Consider the following 13516-nt stretch of genomic DNA (forward strand, 5'->3'; position numbering starts at 1 on the left):
TTGCAGGTCGCTTGTACCAGGTTGAATACGCCATGGAGGCCATCGGACGTGCGGGCACCTGTCCGGGAACTTTAGCGAACGACGGTGTTTGGCTTGCAGCAGAGCGACGCAACATCCACAAGCTGCTTGATGAAGTTGTTGTCCCTGAAAAAATTTATAAGCTCGATGATGAGTAAGTGAGCTCACAGGGGGGAGAGGGTTTCAATATCTCATGTGCTCACATACGTAGGATCTCACGTATTTCGGGAGGGTTGGCCCGTGTGCCGTAGTAAACTTGAAGCGAACGCTTGTTATTGTGCCTTTACTGGTGGACACTTTTGATTCTTATTTGAAACTTCCTTGAGGCTTAGGACGATGCGTTATTATTTTGACGTGCAGGGCCAAGCCCTAGGTGGAGAAACTATTCTATACCGTTCGGAGTACAGGCGTGGTAGGTGTGCAGATCTGGGTTAAGTCTGTGTGGCCTCGCACCCGTTGCTTTCCTTCTCTGGGCTTCGGTGCCGCCTCGAGTGGTGGTGGCCGTTTAATGAACTAGAGTAAAACGAGTGAAATACACTAGCGCAGGGTCTGACACGTGGCAGGCTCCCCGAGTGTTCAGAACGGCTACTCGGGAATTGTGTGGAAGTGTCCCGAATCCTACCCCTGGAGGTCTGGGAACAGTTTAGATGAGCCCCGTCAGTTTCGCGTCGTTGGGCGTGCGGGACTCCTAGCCTGCGGGGCACTGGGTTTGCCTGTCAGAGACTTCCCCCCTGAGTGGGGGACGAGGCGGGTGCCGGTTCTAGGGCCTTTGGATGCGTGTCCAAGGAAGCGTCATCCCTCCAGAGTCACCGCCGGGCCACGGGCCGCTCGGCAGCCGGCAGGCTTGCGGAGGTGTAGTGACAGCAGGTGACAGAGGGTGCCAGCTCTAGGGGAGCCGGCGCAGCCCTCGGGGAGCGGCAGCAAAGAAAGGAAAGGCGCCTTTCCTGGGAGCCTAGCCCCTGAGCCCCCTCCCTCCGCCCCGGCCAGCCAGGCCTTTGGAGGTGAGAATACCGATGACCCAGGAGTGGGGGTAGTTTTTCTTCCCCTCTGGCAAAACCTCTGTCTTGCTTCTGGACCCTCTCGGGACTTGCTTTAGCTTCCTAGTGCTCCTTCTCTCGCCCTGTTCGGCGTCGTGGCGCTGAATACGCCTATCGAAGAACTGGAGGGGGCGCTGTGCATCTTTCATGTCATAAACGACGTCAGGTTTGTCCCGCAAAGATAAACCTTCTGTAGTTTCTGTCTGTTCAGAAGAAAACCAGAGCATTGACGCGAGCATGGTAAACTTATCATGGAACTTGGGGCTTTGCAAATACTTCTTAAAGGCCCTCTCAGACACCTGCTCTGCTTACAGACACATGAATACATTTTTTTTTTCTTCCTCCAGGGGCATGGCTTGCACCGTGGCCGGCGTAACTTCTGACGCTAACATTCTGACCAACGAACTGAGGCTCATTGCCCAAAGGTATGGTCAGAGAGAGTGTGACTGACGATCTATAATTCAGTTTGCTTGATATCTCTAAGGAGAACTCGTTTTTGCCAAGATGAGAGTCATCGCAGATTTATTAATTGAAAATTGCTTCTTTTTTCTAACCCGAACTTATAAAATGCTATGGTCATAAGATTGTTAGGATGTTGACATTCCCCTGCTCCCCTTTCAAATGACAGGTGACTGTCAATGTCCCCCCATGGCGCAGGTTTATGTCCAGAATATGTTTTGCTTAGATTTTTGTGTCTTAGGAAAAAATGATGACTATGCCAGTGTTTTCATCCTAGGTATTTATTTATTACAGTATCGGGAGCCAATTCCTCGTGAGCAGTTGGTGACAGCGCTCTGTGATATCAAACAAGCGTACGCGCAGTTTGGAGGTAGGAAATCTGGGGCATATTTATTCCAGAAAGGGGAAACATTTTCTAGGTAATAATTTTTTTATGAGATGGTAAAAAGAAATTGAAAAGTAAGTGAAAAACTTTTTGTACATTTGCGCTTCGTGGTTTCTGCGATATGTATTATCATATGTTTTATTAACAGACCATCGAGAGGCAGAAATAGCCTTTTTAAATCTGGAAACCGATTGCTTTTCTTACCTAATAATTAAACTCAGCACGGAGTAGCGGCCCTCCGGGTCTTAACTCCGTCTCCTGGCTGTGCCCATCTCCCGGAAGCAAGTGGACGTTTTGGTGGGCCTTAGTCTGTGGTGGCCAGAACAGAGCCACTTACGAATGCTCAGCTTCACAAGAAAGGTGCTTCAGCTACGTTCGGGGAGCTCGAGTGACTGTACCGATACTGCCTTTGGGCGGCTGATGTGCTTGACGGTCCTCTTTTCTTGGTTAAAGGGAAAAACGTGCCTTTGGCGTCTCGCTGCTGTCCATTGGCTGGGATAAGCGTTACGGCTTTCAGCTCTATCGGAGCGACCCAAGCGGAAATTACGGGGGATGGAAGGCCGCACGCATTGGCAATAACGGCGCCGTGAGTATTTCTGTGTTGCTGTAAAACCTAGCGATAGGTACCTAACGTGATTTTGCAACGGCGATGAATGTAAACGGTATTTTAAGGTAGCTGCAACAACTTTAGCACCTGTGATTGCTATAACGCAGCCGTGCGTGTGTGTGTTTGCCCCCAGTGGAAATTGCCACGCCGACCAGAGAGAATGGAAAGACGGTCATCGGAGTCCTCGGACAGAAGGAACTGGAACAGCTGATCAGAAGACACGAGGAAGAAGAAGCTAAGGCTGAGCGTGAGAAGAAAGAAAAAGAACAAAAAGAAAAGGATACATGGAAGACAGAATTGGGGGTCTTATAAATCTTTTGAGCCCCATTTCAGCCGCCCTCTTCCACAGTGAGCACGTGTTGGCTTTTGAACCCGGACGGTGGGAAAGAGGGATGGTAGCCTCTGATCGGGGCCTCGCCTTTCTGTAAGTTGAGCGGTGACTGCTCTTCATGGGCCTTTCTACCCCCCTCCCCCCTTTTCTGGGAATAAAACTCGGTAAGAATGGAAACGGTGAAGGAGAATTGTCTGTAGCAGTCACTGTTGTTCACCGGGGTTAGTGGGTCTGTGATCCTTCATGCTTCAGTGTCCTGGGGCAGCCCTGGAGGTGCCGGGACACAAGAGGCTAAAGTTGGTGGGTGCGAGTGTCATAAGCAGGGAAAGATGGGACTTGTGCCCTGAAGGCCTCCCTTGCTGTGTCCCTACTGTCTTGGAGAACCCGTGGCCCTCGGCCTCTGTGGGAATCACATTCTTGTACCTGTTGCCAGCCATCGACATCGATGGCTCTTCCTAGGACCGGAAGTGTGTGCGTGCACATGTATACACACACGCGTTCACGCAAACCGCTCCGAAAACACGTGAAAGGCCCGTTTACAGTGCAAGCCCTGCACCCGCTACAGTAATCGGTCATCAGTGCTTCTGAGCACCTCTGGATCCCTCAGATCCCATTTCCCTCTCCCCCTCTACTCCCGAGAGAGAACTCGAGTTTACCTTTCCCCTTACCTACAATGCGTTTGTCTGTTCCTCTGACCCAGGTGGCACATCCCTCAGGGTAGCCGGGTGTGCCCTCTCTCCGTCTCCAGCGCTTGGTTTAAGAACGACCGTGGGCTGAGCCGACCCAGACCAGACGGGCGGGGGGATGACAGCTGCGGACGCCGCAGCAGGCCCACGGCGGGCGCGTGGCAGGTCCTGTGCAGGAGAGATTATGGCCACAGAGGAAAAGGGGCCGCAGACGAGAGCAGTCGGTCTTGGCTGAGGCGGGGCGGTGGGTGGGGGGTGGGGGGCCCTGGTCTCAGCCCAGGAAGGCTCCAGGGCCACCGCCGCAGTGCCGGCCTCCCACACTTGTCCCCTCCAGCTCTCCTCAGAGCACATTGAACCCTTCCGTCGGTTCCCCATGCGAGACTTTCAAAGATCTGCTGCGAAGTGAGCGAAGCTTAAGCTTCAGGACCCCTCGCTTCCGAGGCCTGGGAAGGGACCCTCACAATGTGTTCCGTGCTCGTGCTTTTTGTAAAGTCTGCAAAAGTAAGGTCTTCTACCTGCGGTTAATAAGCGCTACCGTCTGTTTCTGCAGCGGAACATACTTGTCCGCAGATACTTCCATGCGTAGTGAGGTTATTGTTACTCACCTCAGGGTCGAAATGGCTCTCGGGACGTGTTCCTCACCCACCCGATGAGCCTGCATACCCAGTATAGTGACAGGAAGGCACAGGAACAGAAGTTGTCACCGTCGTTGGACGTTCCTGGACAGTGGGAGAGGAACAGGGCTTGACATGGGCCAAGTCAGAAGCAAAGTTCATCCTTAAGGTGTGTGCAGTTACCATCTGGGGATTCAGGTCCCGTGATGCCGGAAACGCCGGGGGGGCGGGGGGGTGCCTTACGGGTATGTCGGCTCATCGAACCACTGCGGTAATTTGGTGAGGTTTCTCATTCTGATTTTCAGTTTGATACCCAATTTTGTATTTGTACTGCCGTATTCTTTTGCTTTAAGAGGACACCCCCCCACTCCGCTACACACACACACACACACACACACACACACACACAGATAGTATCTTCTATATAAACCCGAATCAGCCCCTGCTTTCCCTCGTCCTGAGAATAAAGTCCACTTTCTTCATTCTGACCTGCAACTCGCCACTGCCTTGTTGCTGATGCTCTGTCCTGGACCCCCGCCCCCCTCTGGACCGCCCTCTGTCTGTCCCTCACCCTCTCTGGAATGCTCTTCTCTCTGCACTCTGTGTCTCCCGCCCCCAAAGAACTACCCCGTCCTCTTCCCTGTCCCCGTGGGACTTCGGGGCCCTCTATCCTGCTCCCGAAGGTCTTATACACCCTCCGCCACGCTTCCGGTAGGCTGCCGGCACCTCGGCCCCGCCCCTGGAGGACTTAGGAGCCGCCTCCGGGAAGTCTGACCTTCTGCCGCACTTCCGGGACACTTCCACCCTCCCGGTCCCACCCCAGAGGACTTCCGGGCGACTTCCGCTTGCGGCGGACGCGCCGTCTTGTTCCCGCCCTAGGAGGTCTCACGCAGCCGAGGCCCAACCCCCGAAGGTCTATGCAGCCTGCGCCGCCATCTTGGTCTCACCCAGAAGGTCTTCCGGGTGTTCGGCCTCGCCCCGCTTCCGGGAGTCTTCCGCCACCCTGTCCCCGCCCCCGAAGAACTAGAACTACCGCGTCCCCTTCCCTGCCCCGCACTGGCACTTCGGGGTCCTCTATCCTGCTCCCGAAGGCCTTACACATCCTCCGATAGCGTTCCGGCACCTCGCCCCCGCCCCTGGAGGACTTAGGAGCCGCCTCCGGGAAGTCTGACCTTCCGCCGCACTTCCGGGACACTTCCACCCTCCCGGTCCCACCCCAGAGGACTTCCGGGCGACTTCCGCTTGCGGCGGACCCGCCATCTTGTTCCCGCCCTAGAAGGTCTGACGCAGCCGAGGCCCAACCCCCGAAGGTCCACGCAGCCTGCCCCGCCATCTTGGTCCCACCCCGAAGGTCTTCCGGGTGTTCGGCCTCGCCCCGCTTCCGGGAGTCTTCCGCCACCCTGTCCCCGCCCCCGGAGAACTGCCGCGTCCCATTCCCTGCCCCACCCCCGCCCCGGGACTTCGGGGTCCTCTATCCTGCTCCCGAAGGTCTTACACATCCTCCGATAGAGTTCCGGCACCTCGCCCCCGCCCCTGGAGGACTTAGGAGCCGCTTCCGGGAAGTCTGACCTTCCGCCGCTCTTCCGGGACACTTCCGCCCTCCCGGTCCGACCCCAGAGGACTTCCGGGCGACTTCCGCTTGCGGCGGACCCGCCATCTTGTTCCCGCCCTAGAAGGTCTGACGCAGCCGAGGCCCAACCCCCGAAGGTCCACGTAGCCTGCCCCGCCATCTTGGTCCCACCCCGAAGGTCTTCCGGGTGTTCGGCCTCGCCTCGCTTCCGGGAGTCTTCCGCCACCCTGTCCCCGCCCCCGGAGAACTGCCGCGTCCCCTTCCCGGCCTCCCCCCCCCGGGACTTCGGGGTCCTCTGTCCCGCTCCCGAAGGTCTTACACGTCCTCCGCAATTCTATGGAGAGGTTTACGGTATCAAATTACAATAGTAAACTCAACATTTACTTAATCTGATGGTGCTCAGACTTTTTTAGAAAGTGCAAATCATCACCTCTCGATTCAGACGCCAGGCTCTGGGATTGCCAAGAAGCCACTTAAGTCCACTGAACTCAACGCGCTTCACCTGCTCCTGTGCGCTCCAGAGGAACTCTTCCATCAACCTGTCAGTGTGCTTGCCGGCTGTGGCTCCCCGTCTGTCTCAGTGCTGCCCTCCTGTGGGGAACTCTGGGAATTACAGCTAAGGGAAGCTCACCGAGTCCATTGTACGGATAGGGCTAGATGGCTAGGCTCAGGGTTGATAGGTTTAGCGTTAATGAGCCTAGGGTTAACAGGCTTCTATCTTTAATAGACTCAGCCTTCCTGGATGGAGCTTCAGAAGAGCTAACAGATTTCGTATGTACCCCATCATCAGGCCCAGTGCTCTTTCGGGGTGGCTGTAGGAACCCCGAAAGCGAGGAGTAAGGCCAGCGGGAGACTGTGCAGAGCGCACGTCTGTCCCAGCACACTAAGTGTGAGTAGTCGTAGCGGGGGTAAAAAGAAAAAGAATGGCAAACTACCTAGATACTACCTGACTTAGTGAGATAATATAGCTTATTTAATTTTTTCTGCACAACAGTGAGGCAGCAAAGCAGAAGTTATTCTTTCTTATTAATTTTCTAGAATTAAAAAATTCAAACATACATAAAATATTCAAATATAATGACTTGAAGAGTTCTTGCCATACACTTTTAACAATTATTGACATTGTGCCAATAGATATCCATATTGATGTAGGTTAGGATATTGTGGCATGTGCAGGTTCACAGCTAAACGAGTGGTGGTGCCAAGTATTCAAAATAAGGTTTTCAGCTTTGCAGTCCTTCGTCCTTCCTTAATCACCAAATTTTTTTAGGTAAATCATTCTTCTAACTCCCCAAATTTGAGACAGTACTAGAGAAATGATATTCAAAGTTAAAATTGAATTTGTACAGCCAAAACTTAAGTCTCTCAGAGTGTTAATGTCATGTTTCTTATTTATACCTTTTATGTATCCAGTTTACTTTGTCTCCTGTTATTGGCAATTTTTTGGTCTTGTTTTAAATTGTTGTTCTTTTACAGTTGTCCCAGTTTTTCTCCCGTGTTGTTTGTATTTTTAACTATCGACCCAATACCTTCCTATTTTTGTTCTTATACTGTTTTTAGTGTGCGTCACTGCTTGAACCCCTTCACTTTTTTTTTTTTTTGAAATATGTCATCTGTGTGCTATTAGTAGGTTGCTCTTCTAATTATCATTATTAGCTTTAAAGGGTGTAGACTCTGGGAAAGCTTCTTATTGAACTGTCATTGTACTGTGCAGAGAGTGCCCAGTTCCACAGACAAGCTCTTCCCTCGTATTTTGCAAGGTTCCGTTCCTCGGGTGATCTGTACGGAAACGACCTTTAGTGGCCCTCCGGGAGGTTTCAGGCAGAATCAGTAGCTCTGCAGGCAGTGACTGCTTTTGTTGCAGTATTTCTGTGTATTTGTGTCTTTGGAGGTCTATCGGTTACCATTACTCTAGTAGTCATTTGTGGAATAATCAGAATGACCCCGTGCTGGCACTTCCATGCACAGTTTTATTTCATCCTCACCGTGGTCAGTTTTACAGAAGGCAAAACTGATATGCAGAGAAGGAGGTAACTTGCTTTCAGGTCAGACAGCAGGTGTTAGAGGCTGGAAGGAACCCAAGCCGTCCACCTGAAAATCCTGTGTTCTTAACCAGCGTGCTGTTATCCCCTCTCTTCATACTCAAATCTGAGTAAGACTAGGTCTCCAATTTTAAGAAGCGCAGGCTAATGCCTCATCGTCCTTAATAGCAAATTTCTGCAACTAGGTGAAAGTTGTTTCGCGACCGACGATGAAACTCCGAATATTGGAAAGAAAAGGGAATTGTCAGATGGCATGGACTCATGTATTCATTCGTGTATGCATTCAACAAAGTGAGCACCTACTATGTACTTCGTATATCTTTGTATATTAAAATCATGTATGTCTGGCTGGTGTGGCTCCGTGGGTTGAGTGAACTAAAGGGTTGCTGGTTCGATTCCCAGTCAGGTCACAGGCCTGGGTTGCAGGCCAGGTCCCCAGTCAGTGTGGGTGCATGAGAAGTGACCACACACTGATGTTTCTCCCCCTCTGTTTCTCCCCACTTCCCCTCTAAAAATACATCAATAAAATCTTTTCTAAAAACATGGAAATTAAAGCACGTTTATTTTACATCTACCGTTGATACGTTTTTTGAAATGTTGTGTCAAGCAACCCCCTAACTGGTCATTTAAAGGCTTCTGTTACTCGGAAGTTAAATAAGTCTGTACTAAGTACCGAGTGCTTCTTAGGGAACTCTGCCTATTTCCATGAGAGTCCTCTGATTTAACTTAAAAACATACCTGAACTGGAGTGTTCCTTATTGATCACAAAGAATTGTATTAATATTTCATCTTTAAAGTACTATTAATAATAGCCTAACTAATAGTTTGGTTCACTAATGATGACGAACTTTTAAAAGTTATTTGTAGGAGAGAAGCCAGTACGCTAACTTTTAAAAATTTGTTAGACAGGATTAGCTGAACCGTTCTTTATTGCAAAACATGAAGATAGCTTGTTTAAGGATTTATTTCGGGGCGACGAAAGATGGGTTCGTCCTGTGGAACACCCACGAATGACAAGATAAAAATCCAGTTTGGCCTCGCCATATCTCAGTTAGTGGGTGTGGTAGGTGTGCATGTCATTCTGTATTCAATGCCATCCTCCTCTGTAGGTCAAATCGCTCGGGGGCCGTCCGCTAAGCTATTTATTCTTCTGTCCTCTCCGCGACTATAGGGACGCCCGGCGGCGGCACTCTAGGGATGCAGAGTGTACGTACAAGCTTTACGAAGCTGCCGTTCTAGCTGTGGCCTCGGTATTTTTTTCTACTTAGCAGCTTCACAGAGATTCAAGCCTGTGCCTCGGCTCCTTGGGTGTTGGTAAGCTTGGAGAAGAATACACTGGGAAGGAGGACAGGGCGTGTCGGGGTCTGAATAGGATGGTCTGGAAAGGTGTCCCTGAGAAGCGGCCGGCCGTGGGACTACCCCGGGGAGGGTGTGTCAGGCCGGGGGAACTGTCGCGAGTGCAAAGGCCCCGAGGCTGGCGTGTGCCGGTGTGTTTGCGGAGCAGCGAGGAGGCCCGTGTGGCTAGAGGCGAGTGACCCCTGGGGAGGAGTGCAGGAGATGGGGTCAGAGAGGCAGTGGCAGGCTGGCCACTCGGAGATTTTGGCTTTGACAAAGATTTTGGCATCAGAACCTGGCGGCGGCTGGAACGCCCACCCGGACTTTTGACGTACGCAAATGAACTGCATGCAAATGAACCTAGTCCCAGCATCTCCCAGAGGAAATAAAAATGGACTTGGCTCCTTCTCAGAAGAAATGTTGATGGACTTAGCATGATACATGACCGGCCTGGCGGAGAGAAAAGCAGGGCGATATAAATAGCCTGCTGAATGTGTCGCCGCGTAAACTCGCTGTAAGTGAAATGTACTGTTTGGAAAGATGTGGAGGGAGGTCTTGCACCACCCCCGTCCCGCTTCCGATAGGCCGCCGGCACCTGGTCCCCGCCCCCGGAGGGCTTAGAAGCCGCCTCCGGGGAGGTCTGGCCTTCCGCTGCACTTCCGCCACGCTTCCGCCACTTTGGTCCCACCCCAAAGGACTTCCCGGTGTTCGGCCTCGCCCCGCTTCCGGGAGTCTTCCGCCACCTTGTCTCCGCCCCCGAAGGGCTTCCTTGTCCTCGGCCCCGCCGCCCCGGAGGACTTCCGTATCTTCGGCCCGTTCTCCCCGCCCCATTCCCCCCCACCCCGCGAGATCGTTCTGCGCACGCGCGTGGGCCACATGGGCAGCGGACACTCGGTGGGGCGATAGTGGGTTCTTCCTGTGGCGTGAGGCCCTTCGTGTAGCCCTCGATTCTAGTTTTTCTTCTCCGGTTAGTACCTGCCTTTCGGGCGCCGCGGGGGTGCCGGCTGCGCCGGCGTGGGGCATGGGGATGAGGACTCTCCGGCGGCCTGGTCGCAGGTCACCGCCTCCCAAAGTGCCAGGCAGGCCCCGAGGCCCCGGCCCACCTTTAAGAAATCTCGTCTGGGCGCGCCGGTCCTGCGGCCTTCGTCTGGTGTTCCGCTATTTGGGAAATGTGCTCTGGGGCCGAGGTCGCCCCACGCCCCTACCCCCAACCCCCCGCCTCCTTCCGCATGCAGGACCCCAGCCCTCCCGGGAGAAGCCTCTGCCCCTCTTCACGTGTCCGTCCTCCTGGACTCCGTGGTCGGGATACTGGCTTAGCTTTCGAGCGGCTGCGATTCTTTTTTTTTTTTTTTTTTTTTTTTTTGAGCTTCGGCCGTTTGTCTCTTGGCCGTGAGGCGTCTGACTCAGTGTTTTCTGCTGAAGCTTCCTGCTCCGCCTGGACGCCCTGTTCTTTCTCCTTCCCCAGTTCTTCCTCTTGGACCTGCAGGGTCTCATCCCTCTTTCTGCCTCTACCGTGTCTCATTTGGGCTCCTTTTCTGCGTTGGTTTTTTTCCAAAAAAGGGCTTTTTCGATTTTCCCCTCCAGCCCCGGTGCCTCGGTCTCCACCTGTGTCAAATCGTGTTTGCGTCCCTCACCTCGGCCAAAGAAGGGGGTGGACGGAACGGTTTTAAGCCGTGGAAATGCTTTTTCAGTTGTAACTTTCGTTTTAGTAAGGATCTTACCTTACTTTCTTTTGACAGGAGCCGTAAAGTTCAGAACACACGGTAAGTTCCGCACACGTCCGTAAGCTATCGCCTGACAAAGGGTCTGGTACTCAGCTTACAGACCTGCGTGAGAAAATGGGAGTGGGAAGAAATGATCGGTTCCCTGCTACACACTGGACTCTGGGTGCCAGGATGTGTTTTATGCAGGAGTTACTTTCAGTGGACGGGAGTCATGGGTATATATTTTCCTTTGCGGTCTCGAAGCTATGACTCCAGGACCACTATATTTTCTCCAGGAGGCAAAATAGGAATTGTAGAATCTGTCTCAAAAGTATTTTTAAGTGCTTGACTTTTGGGGGGGTGGGGGTGGGGGGGCAGAAGTCAAGACACTTTTTGTATAGTTCATGCTCTCTTGTGTTTTGATGTCATTATGGTCACCAGGTCGATCACGCGCAGCACGAGAGAACGAGAGAGGGACTCGAGGGTAGAGCCTGTCAGGGTTCCCGCTGACTCTCTTGGCCCAGTGGTCCAAGCACCCAGAAGGGAGTCTCGGTTTCTCACCGCTTGTGTTTTGCAGGTCGCTTGTACCAGGTTGAATACGCCATGGAGGCCATCGGACGTGCGGGCACCTGTCCGGGAACTTTAGCGAACGACGGTGTTTGGCTTGCAGCAGAGCGACGCAACATCCACAAGCTGCTTGATGAAGTTGTTGTCCCTGAAAAAATTTATAAGCTCGATGATGAGTAAGTGAGCTCACAGGGGGGAGAGGGTTTCAATATCTCATGTGCTCACATACGTAGGATCTCACGTATTTCGGGAGGGTTGGCCCGTGTGCCGTAGTAAACTTGAAGCGAACGCTTGTTATTGTGCCTTTACTGGTGGACACTTTTGATTCTTATTTGAAACTTCCTTGAGGCTTAGGACGATGCGTTATTATTTTGACGTGCAGGGCCAAGCCCTAGGTGGAGAAACTATTCTATACCGTTCGGAGTACAGGCGTGGTAGGTGTGCAGATCTGGGTTAAGTCTGTGTGGCCTCGCACCCGTTGCTTTCCTTCTCTGGGCTTCGGTGCCGCCTCGAGTGGTGGTGGCCGTTTAATGAACTAGAGTAAAACGAGTGAAATACACTAGCGCAGGGTCTGACACGTGGCAGGCTCCCCGAGTGTTCAGAACGGCTACTCGGGAATTGTGTGGAAGTGTCCCGAATCCTACCCCTGGAGGTCTGGGAACAGTTTAGATGAGCCCCGTCAGTTTCGCGTCGTTGGGCGTGCGGGACTCCTAGCCTGCGGGGCACTGGGTTTGCCTGTCAGAGACTTCCCCCCTGAGTGGGGGACGAGGCGGGTGCCGGTTCTAGGGCCTTTGGATGCGTGTCCAAGGAAGCGTCATCCCTCCAGAGTCACCGCCGGGCCACGGGCCGCTCGGCAGCCGGCAGGCTTGCGGAGGTGTAGTGACAGCAGGTGACAGAGGGTGCCAGCTCTAGGGGAGCCGGCGCAGCCCTCGGGGAGCGGCAGCAAAGAAAGGAAAGGCGCCTTTCCTGGGAGCCTAGCCCCTGAGCCCCCTCCCTCCGCCCCGGCCAGCCAGGCCTTTGGAGGTGAGAATACCGATGACCCAGGAGTGGGGGTAGTTTTTCTTCCCCTCTGGCAAAACCTCTGTCTTGCTTCTGGACCCTCTCGGGACTTGCTTTAGCTTCCTAGTGCTCCTTCTCTCGCCCTGTTCGGCGTCGTGGCGCTGAATACGCCTATCGAAGAACTGGAGGGGGCGCTGTGCATCTTTCATGTCATAAACGACGTCAGGTTTGTCCCGCAAAGATAAACCTTCTGTAGTTTCTGTCTGTTCAGAAGAAAACCAGAGCATTGACGCGAGCATGGTAAACTTATCATGGAACTTGGGGCTTTGCAAATACTTCTTAAAGGCCCTCTCAGACACCTGCTCTGCTTACAGACACATGAATACATTTTTTTTTTCTTCCTCCAGGGGCATGGCTTGCACCGTGGCCGGCGTAACTTCTGACGCTAACATTCTGACCAACGAACTGAGGCTCATTGCCCAAAGGTATGGTCAGAGAGAGTGTGACTGACGATCTATAATTCAGTTTGCTTGATATCTCTAAGGAGAACTCGTTTTTGCCAAGATGAGAGTCATCGCAGATTTATTAATTGAAAATTGCTTCTTTTTTCTAACCCGAACTTATAAAATGCTATGGTCATAAGATTGTTAGGATGTTGACATTCCCCTGCTCCCCTTTCAAATGACAGGTGACTGTCAATGTCCCCCCATGGCGCAGGTTTATGTCCAGAATATGTTTTGCTTAGATTTTTGTGTCTTAGGAAAAAATGATGACTATGCCAGTGTTTTCATCCTAGGTATTTATTTATTACAGTATCGGGAGCCAATTCCTCGTGAGCAGTTGGTGACAGCGCTCTGTGATATCAAACAAGCGTACGCGCAGTTTGGAGGTAGGAAATCTGGGGCATATTTATTCCAGAAAGGGGAAACATTTTCTAGGTAATAATTTTTTTATGAGATGGTAAAAAGAAATTGAAAAGTAAGTGAAAAACTTTTTGTACATTTGCGCTTCGTGGTTTCTGCGATATGTATTATCATATGTTTTATTAACAGACCATCGAGAGGCAGAAATAGCCTTTTTAAATCTGGAAACCGATTGCTTTTCTTACCTAATAATTAAACTCAGCACGGAGTAGCGGCCCTCCGGGTCTTAACTCCGTCTCC

This window comes from Furipterus horrens, unplaced genomic scaffold, assembly GCF_987537825.1.
Source record: "Furipterus horrens unplaced genomic scaffold, mFurHor1.1.pri manual_scaffold_5, whole genome shotgun sequence".
Lineage (NCBI taxonomy): Eukaryota > Metazoa > Chordata > Mammalia > Chiroptera > Furipteridae > Furipterus > Furipterus horrens.